The sequence below is a fragment of the Diuraphis noxia genome, unplaced genomic scaffold (assembly GCF_037042655.1).
Source record: "Diuraphis noxia isolate RWA-SAM2 unplaced genomic scaffold, SU_Dnox_SAM2 contig0004, whole genome shotgun sequence".
Taxonomy (NCBI): domain Eukaryota; kingdom Metazoa; phylum Arthropoda; class Insecta; order Hemiptera; family Aphididae; genus Diuraphis; species Diuraphis noxia.
Window position 1 is genome coordinate 16,169,151 of NW_028301714.1, and position 18,506 is coordinate 16,187,656.

General features: G+C 31.9%; 1 long non-coding RNA gene across 1 annotated transcript; it reads left to right on the forward strand.

Annotated features, from left to right (window-relative positions):
• Positions 1–1,816: 1,816 nt before the first annotated feature.
• On the forward strand, positions 1,817–10,563 carry LOC149055764 (uncharacterized). The gene is made up of 3 exons (XR_016191630.1): positions 1,817–2,234; positions 2,304–2,470; positions 10,312–10,563. It is a non-coding gene; the product is annotated as an uncharacterized LOC149055764 (long non-coding RNA).
• The last annotated feature ends 7,943 nt before the right edge of the window (positions 10,564–18,506 follow it).

An 18,506-nucleotide genomic window follows, 5' to 3' on the forward strand; every position in this document is an offset into this window, starting at 1 on the left:
TATAAAAATTGGTTTCCTGCTGGAATGTTTGCGTGAGGTACACGATATTACAATGAATGTTATAATATTGATGTTTATTACCTACCTATGTAACTGGATCTGATTAGATACTATACGCGTGTAAAATATATTATATTATACAAATAATTGATTTCAAATGTATCACTTTTTGTGATGCAGATTTTAATAATGTACCTACATAAATATATTATCGTGTCCCAGTGTATAGTGAAATTTAATATAAAACCCCAACGGCGAGCAAACAGCGACCGTATCAATCGTATCATATATTATTATATTTTTGAACATGTGAGCTGAGCTCGATCAAATCGCGTCTTCGTTCAACCGTTTCACGTTGTATTCATATACCAATTTACGTATATTATATATTATACGATATGTATAACACTATAATATAATATATTTATATTAACACGTCATACACTTACATGTTAGAACATATAATACCGACGACGCATAAGCGTCCGTCGAGCAGCGCCGGAGGGCTGCCACAGAGCGCGTACACCGCACAATAATAATAATATTCATAGGTTTTTCTCGTTGTTTCTTAAGTGCGCGCGCGGCGGCTTCCCAAGTTTGACAAGGAGTAAATTAAATCTCTCTCTCTCTCTCTCTCTCTCTCTGTCTCTCACTTTCGTTCTCTCTCAATATCACTCTTCCTATGTCGCTCGCGGTTTTTTTTTCAACCGACGTATCACATAATAAATAATATTGTACAGAAAATATTTAATAATATATATGTTTACGTTATATTTATGTGTGGACGAAAAACGAGTATAAAATATATGATGGCGAAAGAGTGTTCTCTGGGACGAGTGATGTGGTGGGTGAAATAAAAACCAAAGGAAGAGAATATAATATGTATGTCTAGATGACTATAGATGCGCATGTATTAATATATATATATATATATATATTATATAATGCATTTACACTGTATTGTGGAGCGAGGGGAGGGTTGGAGGGTATTTTATGGTTATGGGGAGGTGTGAGGGGGGCATCTGTCGTCGACTACGCGAACAACGATGACGACGGCGACGGCTACTATTATATACTATACGATGACGGTGAGCACTTGACACGTTTCCCGTCCGCGGGCGGTAGATGCACAAGTCGTCGAAATTAAAAAAATACACTCACACATAATACGTATGCATAAAGAAAACGTTGGAAGGTTCTGCCTACCAATACCTAAACTATAATACATAATATGAATACATCACGGCGATAATAATATAGTATATAAAATTAAACGATTTTTGAAAACTCACATGTGACTGCAGTCGTCGTATATGTATACTATAATGTGTACGACCACGACGATAATAATAATAATAATAATAATACGATGTAATATTATTTTATAATAATATTATATATAATAGAACGGGCTCGGTGTGGGTTTATCGCTCATGTAGAAAATTAATCACACGCGCGCGCACATCTAATAATATTATGCAATATGATGGGTGTGCATATATGTGTATACAAATACGATATCAGAGCTGTCGGGTATCATCCACTCACACCATAATATGATATAATAATATATTAATGTATATAATATTATAATATATAGGACGACTACGCGACGTCCGACGCGTTTTTTTTTAGGGCAAACACAGCGTACAACATTTTAACCGCGGTCTCGATTGTTCGACTCTACTGCGCGATGACGAACCATACTCACTATTAAAATATTATGATGCGCATACGATTAAAATATTATAGTATAATTATTTTAACCATCGCATATTCTTTTTTTTGTTATGAACACCGGTATAGTATAATATAATGTAATATTTTATTTTAAAATGTATATATAATATTATACAGAGCGATTCACCAAGCACAATCATCCCTTTTTTTCATCGATAATGCATTGAGTTATACTTGATATTAGACCGTTATGATGATTTGAAAGCTGTAAAGACTGTTGCAAGTATTAATCCATAAACATTTATAATTTGCAAAAGTGATCTCAAGTATAATAATTCGATAAGATTCAATATAAAACTGTATAAACACTTCAATAACTGAGAATCTACACTCTTTCAAATTTTGAATAGATTTATAAACAATTTTCAATAAAATACGAGAGTTTTCAATGTTCTCATTTGTAAACAGAAAGTTCGTATCGCCACAGGACACTCCTTATTCTATAAGCAAGTAGCGCAAAAAGTTCAAGGATTTAAAAATAATACGGTCTTTGAGTAAGTAGATATTTTAAACAATTTAAAAAATCAGAATTTGAATAAGCTTGGAGGTGAATCACTCTGTAGATATGTATCATGTACGAGTATGATATGACGTACACGATGTTGTCACCGCCCCGTCGCGGTCAAAAACCTGTGTGAAAAACCATTCGTTCGAAAACGTCACAACATTACAACGCTCATATACAAAACGCGTATTGTGTGTACACTGCTGCAACAATCCCACATAAAAGGTGCGTATGTATAATATAATATTTTATAATCGTGAGATACTTATAGAAATCCGACGGCGCGTTGAAATGAACACATACGTATAATACTTATGTAGGTATATGACTATATGAGTACCATCTCTAAACGCTGTACGATTCAATCGCATCGGATTACGCGTCTAAAAGTCATCCGATAAACATATAATAATAATAATAACAATACTACTAAATAATTATAATATAAAATATATGTGATACCTAACATGTTCACAACGGGGACTAGACAGTAGACACATGACTGAATTTTGATTAGTTTGTTACATAATATTTTTTTATACATTGCGTTCTAAGTAAAATATCAAAATATTAATGCGTATTGTTGTGCATAGGTTAAATTCTTAGATGAGGGTAGTCTGTGGTAAAACTAAAAATCTATAATAAGATAAAAAGAAACTATTGTAGCTTGCTCAGCTAAATATCTGAGAAGGCAGTTGCCCCCCCCCCCATACTTGCACCCAAAATTTCGCTTATGTTGTTGTGTGATCTCACAAGAAAGTCACCAACGCACTACAACGGATTACCCAATAATTATTGTGTTTCGTTAAAAAAAGTGTTAACAACAAAAGTGTTGGACAACTTTTACCAGGGTTCGTCGATCACACGCGTTACAACGGTATATCCAAAAACATATCGATATAAATGCTCTAATAGTACCAATAAAAGAATGTGATAAATAAAGACAGAATAAAATCTTGATAGTATTAATAATGATAATGAGTGATTGACGATGAGGCTTGTCAATTTATTGAACTTGGCAAAATTCATGATGTTAGGTTAGGTTAGATTATAATTATTCAGACAATAATATTAGGAAAGGGACAATAGGGTAAGACGAATTCGGGCGTATACTTAGACGAAAACGTATTCGATTTTTCGACCAGATTATATTATATTATATTATATTATATTATTATATTACTATACATCATAAATTATAATATAATATTATTGTATTATAACGGGCAAAAGCTGCGCGTGCGCTAAACTCGAAAATCCGCTTCGACGCACCTACGCACAGCCGGTCGTGCCGATAGATATTATATACAATATATTATTTCCAAAAAAGGGGTAGCGAGTGCCAAAATACGTTCTCGGCACACTCGGCTACGCGGCACGCGATAATAGTGTTATAATAATAATATAGGTATATACGCGCAGTGGCTCATCGGGGATTTGTCGGACAAGCGAACTGGCCGTTGCGGCGGTGCAAGTGACCCGTGTCCGGCGCGAGATTAAAAGGTCGAAAGCGGGTGACGGCCAGAGATTCAGCGGTGCGATGTCGAAAAGGGACGTATAACGTATACATAATGTTGTATGTGTGGGTGCATACCGCGTGTACGACGGTGAATGGGGGGGGGGGGGGGGTACTTTACACGAATACTACTATAATCCTACTCATTTGCGAGCTTTCAAGGGTTTCGTTCGTCCCCGCATATATATATAAACATAATATATCATACTCGTGTGTGTGGTACGAACGCGCCAATACACAATACTACCTGTGAGCGTTTAAATAGTTTTTCTTTCACAGATTTTGGTACAAAAACCGCGGTGGGATTGGTAGATTGATTTATCGGTTTTGTACCGCGACCAACCGCTTGTTGTGTATGCATTTAATATACGTGATTTTTATGGGTATAAACATGCTATATACGTGCCTAGTGTTATATCATGTAAAATAAATAATAATTAACGTTTATATTGTACCTACAGCTCGAAGTTTTTTTTTTTTATAAAAGATTAAGATTAACTGCTCAAAAATATTTTGTTTACTAATCGAAACACGGTAAAGAATATAAAAATTTATAATAATATTTAAAAAGGATATCTAGCGTCATCTTATTAGGTATGATCAGCAGTAAAATCCATCTGAATTGTAAGTTAGTCATTGTAAGGGATCGCACATAATTTTCATTGTGGTTTTCATCAGTAGTGTGTCACAACATATGATTGACTCCTGACCAATATAGAATACAAACAAAAATATTAAAAATAAGTGTAATTTTTTTATTGAATGCCATAGCATAAAATTAATTTATATTTATACAGGGTGTATCTTATGTCGTTGTATGCGGGTTTTTTTTAACGATTATGGATCGATAACACGAAATTTTAAAAAAAGAAAAAAGACGTTTTTCTTTATTTTAAACGGCCAATGTTTTTAAAACAATTTAAAAATTGCTAAGCAAGCAGTTGTACCATCATCAAAATCAACATCTTTTTTCAAATGGTAACAAATATATTTTTTAATGGATTCTTATAGATTTTTTTTTTTAAATTGATGTTAAAATCATAAATTTTGGTTCACTGGTTTATTTATTACGGGCACCCTAAACTTTAATAAATTGATTTAAACGAATTGTATTTTTAGAAGTATAAATACATTTTTTTAAACTTTCTTTTAATAAAATTCTACACTTTTTTTATAAACTTAAGTCGAAAATCTTATCGTACACGCGCAAAAACAAAATAGAAATAGAAATATTTTTCTGGGATAATTGCCTACAAAACTGTTGAACATATTTTAACATACAATTATAAAATAAATAAGTACATACGTGCTTACTATTATTGTATAATCCTCATAAAACGATTAATTTAAATTATTTCTAAATTTAGATACTAAATTAGGCAGATAAAGTATTATAATAGTATTCGATTATTATTATAATAACATTGGAAATCTTTAATTAACACATGATACAGATACCTATAATTGATAAATTAACTATTTATGTAAATAATTGCAAGTGGTTTGATGTTGGTACTACTGCTTGCTTAAAAATTTTAAAATCGTTATAAAAAAATTGGTCGTTCAAAATAAAGAAACACGTTTTTTTTCTTTTTTTTTAAATTTCATGTTGTCGATCCATAATCGTTAAAAAACTACGCGTACAACGACATAAGATACACCCTGTATAGTGTATAGGTAAGTGTTGTTTGTGTAGACATGTTTATAAACTCTGCAGATCAGGTAAGACGCTTGAATAATTGCGAGTGTTCTTAATTTCAAATATTTCAAATATATTATATAATTATTATGATTTACCTCATTGTTGCAGACGGTGGCAGAATTGATTCGTCTTCTAGGGGGGGGGGGGATATCCATTAGGTCCAACAATGATACTACTTTTTAACCTACAGAGGAACAAACATGTAATAGGTAGGTATGAAGGTAAAAATGTAAAATAAATATTTATATTAAAAAATTTAAATGGTTAATTAACATATACAAATTTATATTAGTCGTCTACAACAATACAAAATCTAAATTTCTCTTCTTCATCGATGCAAATCGACTACACCCTACAGAGGCCGTGATTATAATTCTTAGAACTTCTATACAGATTTCTGAAAAAAAATATTATTTATACGTAGTTTGATGTCTAGGGAGGGGCCATGGCCCCTATGCCCCCCCCCTAAACGCCGCGCCTGGTTGCAGAGCTGTAATAGTAAAACTGAAAGCTAATAAAAAAAATTTAAAAAATGGTTGATCCATTAAAAATTATAAATTAATTAGCAAAGTAATTTGTGGTTGAATGATAAAAAAATATGTGGGTACCTGTCCGTGATTTAAAGTTATAGCCTTTAACCTGTGTCAATAGCTGATGTTCCTATAAACTCCCATAGATCTGTTAGATATAATATAGCATATATACCGAATAATAAATTATGGGGCATGTGAAATTCAGCGTAGGATGATAGAACATTTTGTGTATTATAAATTATAATGTTTAAATATCATACTAAAATTCATTTTCGCCTAATAGTATAGTAATTATATTATATTATTTAAATGTAAATATACTTATAATACAGTTCAACGTCGTTCATCACACCGATAAATGAAAATGACACGACGTCGACGTCGTCGTAATATTATAATGGCATTAGCATATAATAATAATAATAATAATAATAATATTAATAATAATAATAATAATAATAATATTAATAATAATAATAATAATAAGTCCATGGGCGACGGCGGTGGCGGCGTTTGCAGGTTATAGAAGTAACAGCGATCCGAGAATGTCAGTCGCCACATTCTTCTTGTTTTCGCTCCGCCCGCCCACCGCTGCCGAAGCAGCCGACACACCCGTCGTACACCATAATAATATTTTATACTACACACATGATATAGGTATAATACTATAACATGTTTACAACTATATAGCGGTGGGTACTTCTCGTTCTCTGTCAAAACGTCGCCGTCGTCGTATACGTGGTGGTTTTTTTTTAATTTTTTGTTTTAATCCCATCACCCGCCTATTTATTGTATTTAAATACATCATCTTCTAGACATTTTTCCGTTCGAGTCCGTTTCTCGGGGCTATATTATTATTATTAATATAATATATTACCTCTGCATAATATATATTATGTTTTTAGTTGTATTTGTAAAATGCCAACTCAAGGTTGGACTCCACGAAAAAGGGACCTCTCTCTCGCACTATCGCCAATATTCGTCGGGCAGAACTCACCATCGTCATCTGTATAGTATATTAACTTAAAATATCTAATCATTATTACTTCACTGCTGCATCGTCTGCACCTGCACTCTACAGGTTGTTAAAGTTGCTGTTTGTTGATTGTCCTGCAATTTGTATACATAGGTGATAGGTACCTATATTCCCAAATCCTAACCAATTGAATTGTGATAAGATTACGTGCGTTTCATGATTTGTACAGTATATGAATATATTATAATGCTCACAATAATAAATCAGCAAATCCTGTTTCAACGTTTCTCATAAACAAGTACTAGACGAAAGTCAAACATTTCGAACCAGATTCATCATAGTTTAAAATAATGATGATGATTAATGTCATATTAAATAAACGTGTCAAACGATTTTTGTCCATTGATAAGATCCTATGTGACGTGTGTAACACTGGCAACGTGTCACTACACGACGATCGATCCGTAAGTCGAGAGTGCAATTATTCGACAGCCATTATACTGTACCTATAATATGGAGTAGGTATGACTATTTATTATAAGTTACGACACATTTATTAAAGGAGGAAACTCTACAGCAAAGTTGGTGTAAAACCTCGTAAGAAAGCTCCGATCAGAAAAATCTTTATTCCATTTCGAAGTAAACTGTATTATGCTAATCAGTACTTAAGTAAACGATTTAAACGCTAACGATAAATTAATTGTTATTGCTTATGATTTGATTGACGGCCGAACGAACTAGCCGTATTTTTATTATAATTAATTTACTTCGAAAACAGTAAAAAGCGTACATAAACCTTGGATATGTCAAAATAACATCATATAATATACAACTTTTAGCGTATAGTGTATAATATATAATATGACATACCTTATTCGTGTGTGCACGAGCGTTTGATTTCAGTTCCGACAGTAATTTATTAATATAATTTTAACCCCAGTGTAATAGTATCGCAATAAAAAATCTACACACACGCGTTCGCGTCATCGATATGCGTTTTTATAATATTATTAAGATGGCATTGTGCACAAGCGCATACAGTCATATTTATCACAGCAGGTGAGGAGAGAAGAGAGATCCAAATGAGTATATTATTATAATTTATAAAATTTAAAAATAATACACAGAAATAATTAATCTTACGAGTGTTTTAAAACATTGGATAAGAATTTTATTGTTGTTTAACAGCTCAATATGAATATTTTTAAAAATATTTTGGCTGGATCGTAGGTTATTCGATTAAGTTTTTTAATTTTTCAATCGATCGAGTGTTGTAAACTTTGAACATTGATTTTATAATATACATAAAATATATAAAATAAAGTACCTATATTATAAAATCAATGCTTTGAATAAATATTGAAAATGGTTCTTTATTTCTTTAAATACGACTCGTTTAATCGGTAATAAAATTAATTAAAATATTATGCAAAAATATAAATTACTCATATATATTATATTATAATAGGGTAAGTACGCGGGTATACAAATTCCACAACGGCGGAGGTCGGGGATTGATAATAACAACAGTAATTTACAAAAACATCTCGAAAGTGTTCGGGTGTGTTCATTAAAACGGTGAAAATTCTCACGTCAGAATAACAAAAATACGATATATACGATAAACAGACACAATGGTAATGTTATTTTTTTGAAACTTATTTTATTTATACAGAACACATACTTACTTTTTAAGACATGAAATGTGTCGGATTAGAGGGTTTTCTTTAAAAATTAAAAGCACTAAAAGATTTACATTTTTTTTTTTTTTTTAGTTTGAAAAAATATACAATTTAAGATAAAAATTAGATTAAGTACCAACAAACCGAGAATATAGCATGCATATTATTTTATATTATGTAGAGTGCGGTTTACGATGTCTCGGGCACTCCCGCGTAGAAGGTGTTGAATTTACAGATAGTTTGTGGTTAGGAGGCGGTGATATATACTACGCGGACGATTGTGAACTCCTCTAGAATACCGTATGATAAAAAATTAATGAAAAGGTGTAATATAATATAGGTACTCAGTCAGTCTTACTTATAATGGTTATACGATAACTCCAACATAGTCACCAACGTATCTATCAGGGATGGATTGGAACGCCTGGAATTCTAGAGTTTTATATCTTGGCTGTTCGATTCTTCAATTATTTATAAAAGTAAATTATCAGTTTATGTCAAAAAAATAATAATAATAATAATAATAATGATTAAAAAAAAATTATGATGAAACATACAATTTTTTGAAGAAATCATGTGTCAATTTATGAAATAGTATTTATTCACGTCTTAAAATCCATTAATTTAAAATTTAATTGAAATTGTTAATATTGTTGTCATATCATATTTGGGTTAGAAAAAATTGATAAATGGTAGTTTAAAATGTTATTGAAATAAAGGAATAATGATAAAAAAGTTTAGTTAAAATATAATGGTTTTTAAGCAGAATACTTTTCTGACATGTTCAATATAAGAAATAAAAATAATAGTTAATGTTACTTTAATTTTACTTTAATGTTACTTTAATATTTTTTTCTTTTTTAATTTAGATGAATCTATGTGCACTTATAATATTTATTGGCGATTTGTGTGTTATGTCTATATTACTATGTAAAATCTAAAAGGTTATAAATGATAATAATATTTCATAAACATTTGATATTAAAATTATTTTTTAACCATAACGAATGAAATAATTAAAGAGTGGCATAATCATTTCAAGCCAGCCGTCGTCTTTAAAAGCGTGTTACCTATAAATATTATTATAACCGTATAAAATGCACGGCTACTGTAATCGTAAATGTTTAACCAAAATCATGCCTGTGTTTTAATGTTAAATTCTACTTGTAAAAGTCAAGTCAAGACTCAAGACATAATTTCACCCAAAGGACAATGAAAAACGGTCTCAGTAGAGTTTAAAGCTTGCAAACGCGTTAAACGCGTGTTTACTCAGACGAAATTAACATTTACTATTCACTGACACACAATTTAATTACAAGGTACCTATATACACAATCGAGCTTATAGGTATATAATATTTATAATATTTAAGTGCGTACAGTGAGTCAGTGACGTACTTACATAGGTGTTGGTCGCAACCCCCTCCCCCTCCCGTACTGATTTCAATAGACTTAAACTATTATAATATAATTTCAAATAATTGTCATATAAATCTGTATTTTTGTTTAGATATTATATAAACTATTATATGTTATACATACTAGTTATGTATCCATTATCCATAACGTGTTTAAAAAAAAAAAACTTCACTTCACATAAAATACTGACTTGGAAATAACTCATTATCATTATTATTATTACGATTAATAATTTTCAGGCTACACTGAAGCTACACGGATACAATAATCCATCCATCATATATATTTTACGGAGACGATGTTGAATTCAGAATTGATGGATTTCAAACTATTTTACTTTTCGACGAACGCGTTACACGTGTGCAAGCATGACTATTATAGTCTACATTCTGTTAACAAAGATATAACAATTAATAAAATAAATACATAAATTGAGATGTTCTTTAAACTATAGTTGTATGTGTTGTATTTAATATAATATATAATAGTTATACGGTCTCCGTTTCGTCGGTCGTATTTTTATTTTTTTTTTGTATTCTATTAAAAGGTCGACAAAACTCGCTTATACATATAATATAACATATTGTAGGTAATATAAATTGTATAAGTAAAAAGTTCGTGAGACGTGACGGCGAAGAAATTGGGTTACACGGTCATTAAACAAAACAAAAAATACGGATAGTGGCAGACCGACTGCGCACCATACATAGGTACACACACGGGCGCACACGCAGTAGGTTACCTATATATTATATAACATAATAATAATAATATAACGATATAATATAGTAAAACAAATTTCGTCTTCCGGAAATTAGCCCTTCGGACCTCCCGTCGCGGTAGAAATATATAATATGTCTAAATATATATATATAGGTATAGGTATATACACAAGGAACTGTTATGCTCGTAAAATTACGTACGCGTGGAGGGGTAGGATTAAATACTTAAAAACCGTTCGGCAGTGGCGGCGCCCGGAGATTTCCTTGGCCGTTTGTGTCCGTCGCATTGTCTTCGCTGACGTCTTATTCGTCTTTTTATGATATTATACGCATAATTCGTACATCTACCATCTGCTCATCAGCAGCCCCATCGCTTCCTCAACCTCCCCACCGAATCTAACATAACGGACAGCTGGCATGGAGCGTGCCGAGTGTGCGGCACAAGTGCAGAATACTCATGAAATAACACCAATAATGTTCAGTACGAGACACTTTTAATTTATGAATTCTAAATATTCTAATATAATTAAGAGATAAATTTTTATTTAACAAATTGGTGAGTAAGATGAAATTATATCAATTTACGGTCAGTGACATCCTGATAACGATGTAAGTGTGTGGGGCACCAGTGATATAGCTTAGACCTGCAAGCTGAGTGTCCGACTTTAATGGACTTGTGAGGGATTTCTCTATGGGTTTATCTGCCGGGATATGCAATCGACATCGACTTACCCAGATTTAATAAATAACACTTCAAAAAAAAAAAAAAAAAAAGATAAGGTTATAAAAATAAAATAAAATACGAAATAAGGAAGCCGCTATTGACTCGAGCTCATCTCTTGATTGACCCGTAAACCATCCACTGCAGGATTAGATTATAAGTTATCTATAACCATTAAACTCTATTAAGGAGTTAGTGTGAATATAATTTCGTTTTTTTTTACAATTTATATCAGAGTTCAAAAGTTTTAAAGGCATGCAATTATATTTTATGTTAACAGACTTCAATTTGTGTAAATAAATTGTTATTAATAAAATTTTTTTATTTTATTATTGTCGATACGTGAACAAACCAAAAAAAACAATACATTGTTGTGTTTTCCACTAAAGCATTGTCCGGCTGTCATCGTTATTTTTATATTAGCTACTTCTCTCTTTCTCTTACTCCTCAGTTTACGGGTAGTCCAGGTGGGTAGCGTATATTGTATATAAATTATAATATATTTATATATAGCTGCAGCAGAGTGAACAAGAAACGTATTAGTTTTACGATGGTGTTTTATTTTACATTTTATTATTTGTTCACTATATGCAGTTTAATGAAAAATCTCCGCAAGTATTTTACATTCACTCCGTGGATTCGTCGAGAAAAAAACACTCAACCATTAGCTTCCTTCGAAAAATATATTAAACGAGAGGTCTTAAACTTTTAACAGTTTCGCACGCATATAACACTTTATGATAATATTATACTATAATAAGCGTGCGATCATGTTCAAAATATTATATAGTATTGAACTAAAGATGTCTGGAACTTACTCAAATATTATGCAAACACACGAAATAAAATGTACATGTAACGTTCGCACATAGCTTTGCCGAGTTTTAAAATTCGTTAGATTGCGAAAAAATTTGATTTTAAATAACTTTTGTACCTTGTGCGATATTCAGATATTGCACTCAAGTCGAATTAATCTTAAAGGTAAAGGCTCCAGCATTTTACAATTTACCTTCTAAAGACGCATATTAAATATAAATCCTATTAATCGGCCGTTTCACTAGAAAATGATATTTTTCTTTCCGGTCAATCTAATCTCATTTGTTGTATCGGTTTTATTTATAAACTCAATTAGTTATAAAATATCGATGGGTAGTGTGGCTGGCGGGGTGGCAAGAAGACGTACACATTTCCAACGTTCAAACCTTGTCCGTGCACAGAGACGTATTTTGAGGTATGAGAAACCGTTGTGAGGGGGAAATTATTTAATAAACGCTCCGTTGATTATACCTACTCGTATATTGTAACTATATTATCCGATTTTTCCACCAAGGACTTTTCCCTTAAATCCATCCACTGTTCGCTACATCGCCGAAACTCTTCTGCCGTATAGTGTATTTATACATAATATACACATAACGGTCTACCCTACGATGTATCATATGATCCTCGATGTGTATAAGCGTTGGTTTACGTCCCCGCAGGGGTTTTCACCGAATATTATATGTATACACGTTTATATATGTATATAGAAGGTTCACGACATACGCGTATCATATCATACAATATATTATAATACCGTTCGTCGTCGTCGCTGTAGTGATATAACATATATGATACACAATTCGAACATAAGGCGGTAGTTGTGTATGTGTGTGTGTGTGTTTGCAAATCGATTCCCAAAAGCACCGCGGTCGCGGTGTGCGTTTGACAAACGCGAAAACCAGCTCCGCCTCCGGGGTCACTATCACGATTGCAGGGTGGGGTGGGGGTTGGGGTAAAATAAGAAAAAAACCAGAATTCGGCCGCGGGGAAAAGACTTGGAGCGAGAGAGATAGAGAAAAAACGGGCATATTACACACACACACACATATATATTATATATATACACGATATTGTATTCCTCGAAGGGGACTCAACCCGGTACGATATCGAGTTCGGGTGGTGGTTATAAAAAAATAAAATAAAAGTATAACCAAAAAACGCGCCCCGGCGTAGGTGCAGCAGCAGCAGCAGCAGTGGCTGAGTCGGTGGCGGAGGAACGTCCCCTGGGGCAGATTTGCACCGATCGTCGAGTACACACACACAAACATACACGCATGTTATATATATATATATATTTATAACCATCGTATAAACAACGATGACTATTACACGACTACCTACTATGTATAATATATAAATGTATATTGTATATACACACATAAAAACATACACTACACCGGTGTTTCATGGTGCTCGGTGGCGGTGTACCAATATCCCAAAATATTATATATATACGCCAAACGAGCGTGCAGCGAGAGGCGATGATATCATGATATATATACCTAGGTGGTATATGCCGGTTACTGTTTTTTGTTCGGCGTATTCTGTGTGTGTCCACTCGCGTATGTATTACATTAAAATATATACATATATACATGTTACATTCGTGTGATACAATACGCGCATTATGTACGCCGCGCAAACACCACCCCCCCAAACGTTTTGCACACCACGGCCATATGGCGATCGTTCCGTTTGACGTGCTCGGAGATAACGCTTTGTAAACGTATATTATGTATATATTTTAGCGATGTAGTGATATATGTCCTATGCCTGCATTATAGACAGCGGAAGTAGAACACAATATCCTCTTCTGCGCCCGACACAAGTGCATGGTCTGGGTCGGTGTTTACACTCTGCCCGGTTACCTACCGCTGCACAAACATATTATACACGAGTGCACTGACTCTCTGCACTGTCTATATTATAGGTACTATGGTCGAAATTAAAGCTTAACATATAGGCTAACATCTCTCCCCAACCCTCCCATTTGCATAAAGACAGAATTGATAAGTTTTTTATTCTGGCTTCAAAATAGTTCAGTAAGTAGTTCAACATTTTTGATTTTAGTTTCTCTTATGACACACGATTTTCATTTTTGATTCTATAGTATATAATATTCTGGTGCTGTATACCCAATCGTCCAGTGGTGGATTTTTCAGCGCAAGGAATCGTTCGATGCTGGAGATGACTGATAATTTGACATTTGATCTCTACTTTAAGCTCACCACTTTTGAAATGAAAAAAAAAAAACAAAAAGCGTCATCCATAATCTGATGGAGTTGGATTGCCTACAAATAGATGACTTACTGGAGTTGAATAGAGTTAAATCGAAGACTTTGCTCAATCCACTGAATGAAGATTGCAAAATAATCTATCGGATTTTACCAATGGTAAACTGATCACAAAAAAATCTGTAACACTCAAACACAATAAATAAATAAGCGGGTATGGATATAATATTATTATTTATTACACTATCCAAATCTTAAATTAAATTAAAGTAATTAAAAAAAAAAAATTAAATTAACTTATATGTTATTAAATTAAACTATTCAAGCTACAGGAAATTGTCATCAATAGGTGGCTCTTTTCAACAACATTTCATGACCTGTTAACTTTTAGCATATAATCCTATTGTGTCTAGATATAATTTATGATACAAATTGTTTATTTCTTGTAAAAAAAAACACTATCCAAATATCCATAAACGAGAATATACTGTATCATCTATGTTAGGTAATTAAATATAAACCGGAGGAGAAGTATTGGCACCATGGTTCCTCTCCGGTTCTCGATACTAACGAAAAAAAATTTAAAAAAAGGTAATTAAATATTGTAATTATGTAGTGCTATAGAGCCGGTCAAAGTTAATAGTTAGGTATTTTGGTATTTATTACTATCTAATCAACTATTGTTTATCCAAACACCTAAATTTATCATTAAATCAATCATTCTATTAAAGCATACGTTGTTAATGTTTTATTATATTTTTAATCTGAATTAATTTACCTAGTAAAACTATTTATTTTTTCACACATTTATTTAAAAATTTAAATCGAGTTTCAATTAAACCAATAAATTAGTGTCGTATATAATGTTCCGTATACATATTTAATACGAAAGACGAAAAAAAAATATTGGCAATAGGTACGTTTCTTATAAATTAAATAATAGTTATATTCTATGGCAACAGTCAAAACTGAAAAATAAATAATTGTCTATCAAAACATTTGATAACAGATCACATAATACTTTTAATACTTTAAAACATTTTATTTAATCTTTTGTGTAACAGTATCGTACTTTTGTCTATTAAATTTACTATTATTTAATACCAATTACCAGTAGTTATACTTGTGACGTATTTACACAATCTACCTATCTCTGCATACAATAAGATTTTTAGTAATAAATTATTTAAATAAGTTATTATTTTTTTTCTTAATAAAAATATTTTTCAAGTTATTAGAAACACGATTTTACGATATAGTTAATAGAAATGTCAAAACCATGGTGATAATTTCATATTAAATATGTATACATATAATATACTTATGTATTATATTATATTAGATAGGTATACCCGCATTATCGACTTATTTTTTAAATATTTTTTTTCCCTTCCCTTCGCAATAGGTATTCAATAACTTGAAACTGTGACGTGTTGTATTATATTATACATTACTTATAAAAAGTAATTTTAATTACATTTGCGTTATTTTAAAATAATTGTAATAAAATTACATAACACATTACAAAAAAAGTAACGCGTTACTTTCGTTACGTTACTACCCAACACTGATAAAAAAGTTAAAAGAAAGAGTTACATTCGAATTTATGATATTATTATAGATTATAGTTGTACATACTACATAGGGCCATTCGAGAAAATTAAATAATATTATTTTAATATTTTTAAACTTCATAAATATTATGTTAACACGTAAGGTACCTATTGGATTTTATTTTTAAATAATTATAGTTTTCTATAACTAATAATATTTTAAAAAAAAAATTATATTAACGCGTATTGAGACTATACATATTTTTAAATTTTTTGAATTTATAAGTGCACCTAATACTCATAAGTAAATAAATAAAATGTTCTCAATATAGATTGAACGAAAAAGGCTGCGAGAAAAGTGCGAAACCACTTCTGCGGAAATGAATAGGTACTTAAATGTTTACATTATATAATAATATACATTATATATGTATACATTTATATCAAATACGCGGATGACGCTTTCGTAAAAAGTTTTCTTGTATATACGAAATACCATATTATGAACTCGGCCTACAGAACTTTGAACCTATCTACCTATGTATCAACATATACTAATGCCTATGCATATAGATCATAGGTATAGGTATATAATATATAAATATACTGACGGGGTACAGGCGGGTCGAGGAGAGCAAAATCAATGCTCCCCCACACCCAACCACCACCGCCACCCCTGTGCCAACGGTTATACTATGCCGAGTATACGCCGCCGCCCACACTAGCACCGTAACCAAGCAACCATCACCACCACCACCAGGACAAACTCCCCAACGTTGGCCGTCTTCAGCGGTGGGGAAGGGCATGCAGGTAAAGGGATGGGCATGCCTGCAGAAGGGGTAAACGTCGTATGGCTAGGGGTGAAGTTGGTGGTCGCGTACGATGAGGGGTGGGTGAAGCGTAGAGTAGTGTTGGGCATGTATAGTGAAGGATATAGAAGAGCTTGCGGGACGGCATAACCCCGGAGGATCACTTCACACCTCGGCGGCGGCGGCGGCGGCTGCGGCGGTTGTTTTCCATTCGCCATGCACTCCCACGCACAGGCGCCCCCTAGTCTCAAAGACTATATAATATGTTACATAATATTTAATATGTATATCTATACGTACTATATTATATGTATATAATTTATATTCGTACGACTCCAACACCTTTGGGATATAATATGCTGTTCCTACCTATAGTTGTACGGTCATAATAATAATAATAATAAAAGTGTATAGAAGGTTATTATGTAATAAAATCTAATAGATGTGTAACTTAAGATGAGTATATAGTCAGAAGGGAAAATTTTGTTCAAGCCAAAAAAGGTATAGGTGTGCGTATATAGGACGGAAAACGAAAAATGGTCTTATTACCATATGGAAATAAATTGTATTCATATAGGTAGTTTCGAAATAAATTAGATTTGAAGCGATGATGAACTTAAGTATTAATTGATAACTATATTATATATTATATAATTTTTTTTCTTTATGGTTTTAGATAATATTGTTGTATTCGGTGGAAATTTAAAGTAGAACAATAACAAAATATTATATATTATTTGAATTATACAGAAATTTTAATTATTGAACGGTTTGAGTTTAATTTGTAGGAAATACGCACAACTATTAATAATCACCCCCTAAATAACTTAATCATCATAAATTTAAACGTCGTCGTACACGATATGTGATGTGTATACAGTCGCGTATACTACTGTATAGTTACCATATAGTTCTGAAGTCTAAATAGTTTTTACGTGTTTTTATTATTATTACTATATACGGCATATATAGTCGGTTTTTTAAACTAGTCCCGCCATCAAATCCACATTCACTTTTGGGATTTCTCGTGACTCGTACCGAGTAGTTTAAAAACTTTCGACTGACGCGTTTCAAATTTATAACCCCAAAAATGTCCCTCTCTCACGGAAAAATAAAAATACCATCCTTCATAATATGAAAAGTTTTCCGTCAATTTCTTGTTCCCTTTCAAAAAAAAAAATTAAAAATTAAAAATAACTTTTTCCAAAAATAAACTTTACCAATTACATAGTATAATGGGAATTATTGTTACGCGCGAAGGTATTACCTATAGTTGTATATATATATATATGAATTAAACAGAATTGGACATCGCGACATTCCATAAGAAAATTTCAAATGTAATCCACTTCTATATGAATTTGATAAAGATGACAATTTTTTTAATATTTTATGAATAAAAATATTTTTGTTAATTCTACAGGCTAAAATCCAAAAATATATGTCACAATATAAATCGAGTTTTTGACGCAGACATATTGTGAATTACTCCTTATAATTTATTGTCTAATGGTAATTTAAAAATATGTGTTTTGAAAAAATCTTATTTCTTATAAATTGTGTGAATTATTAT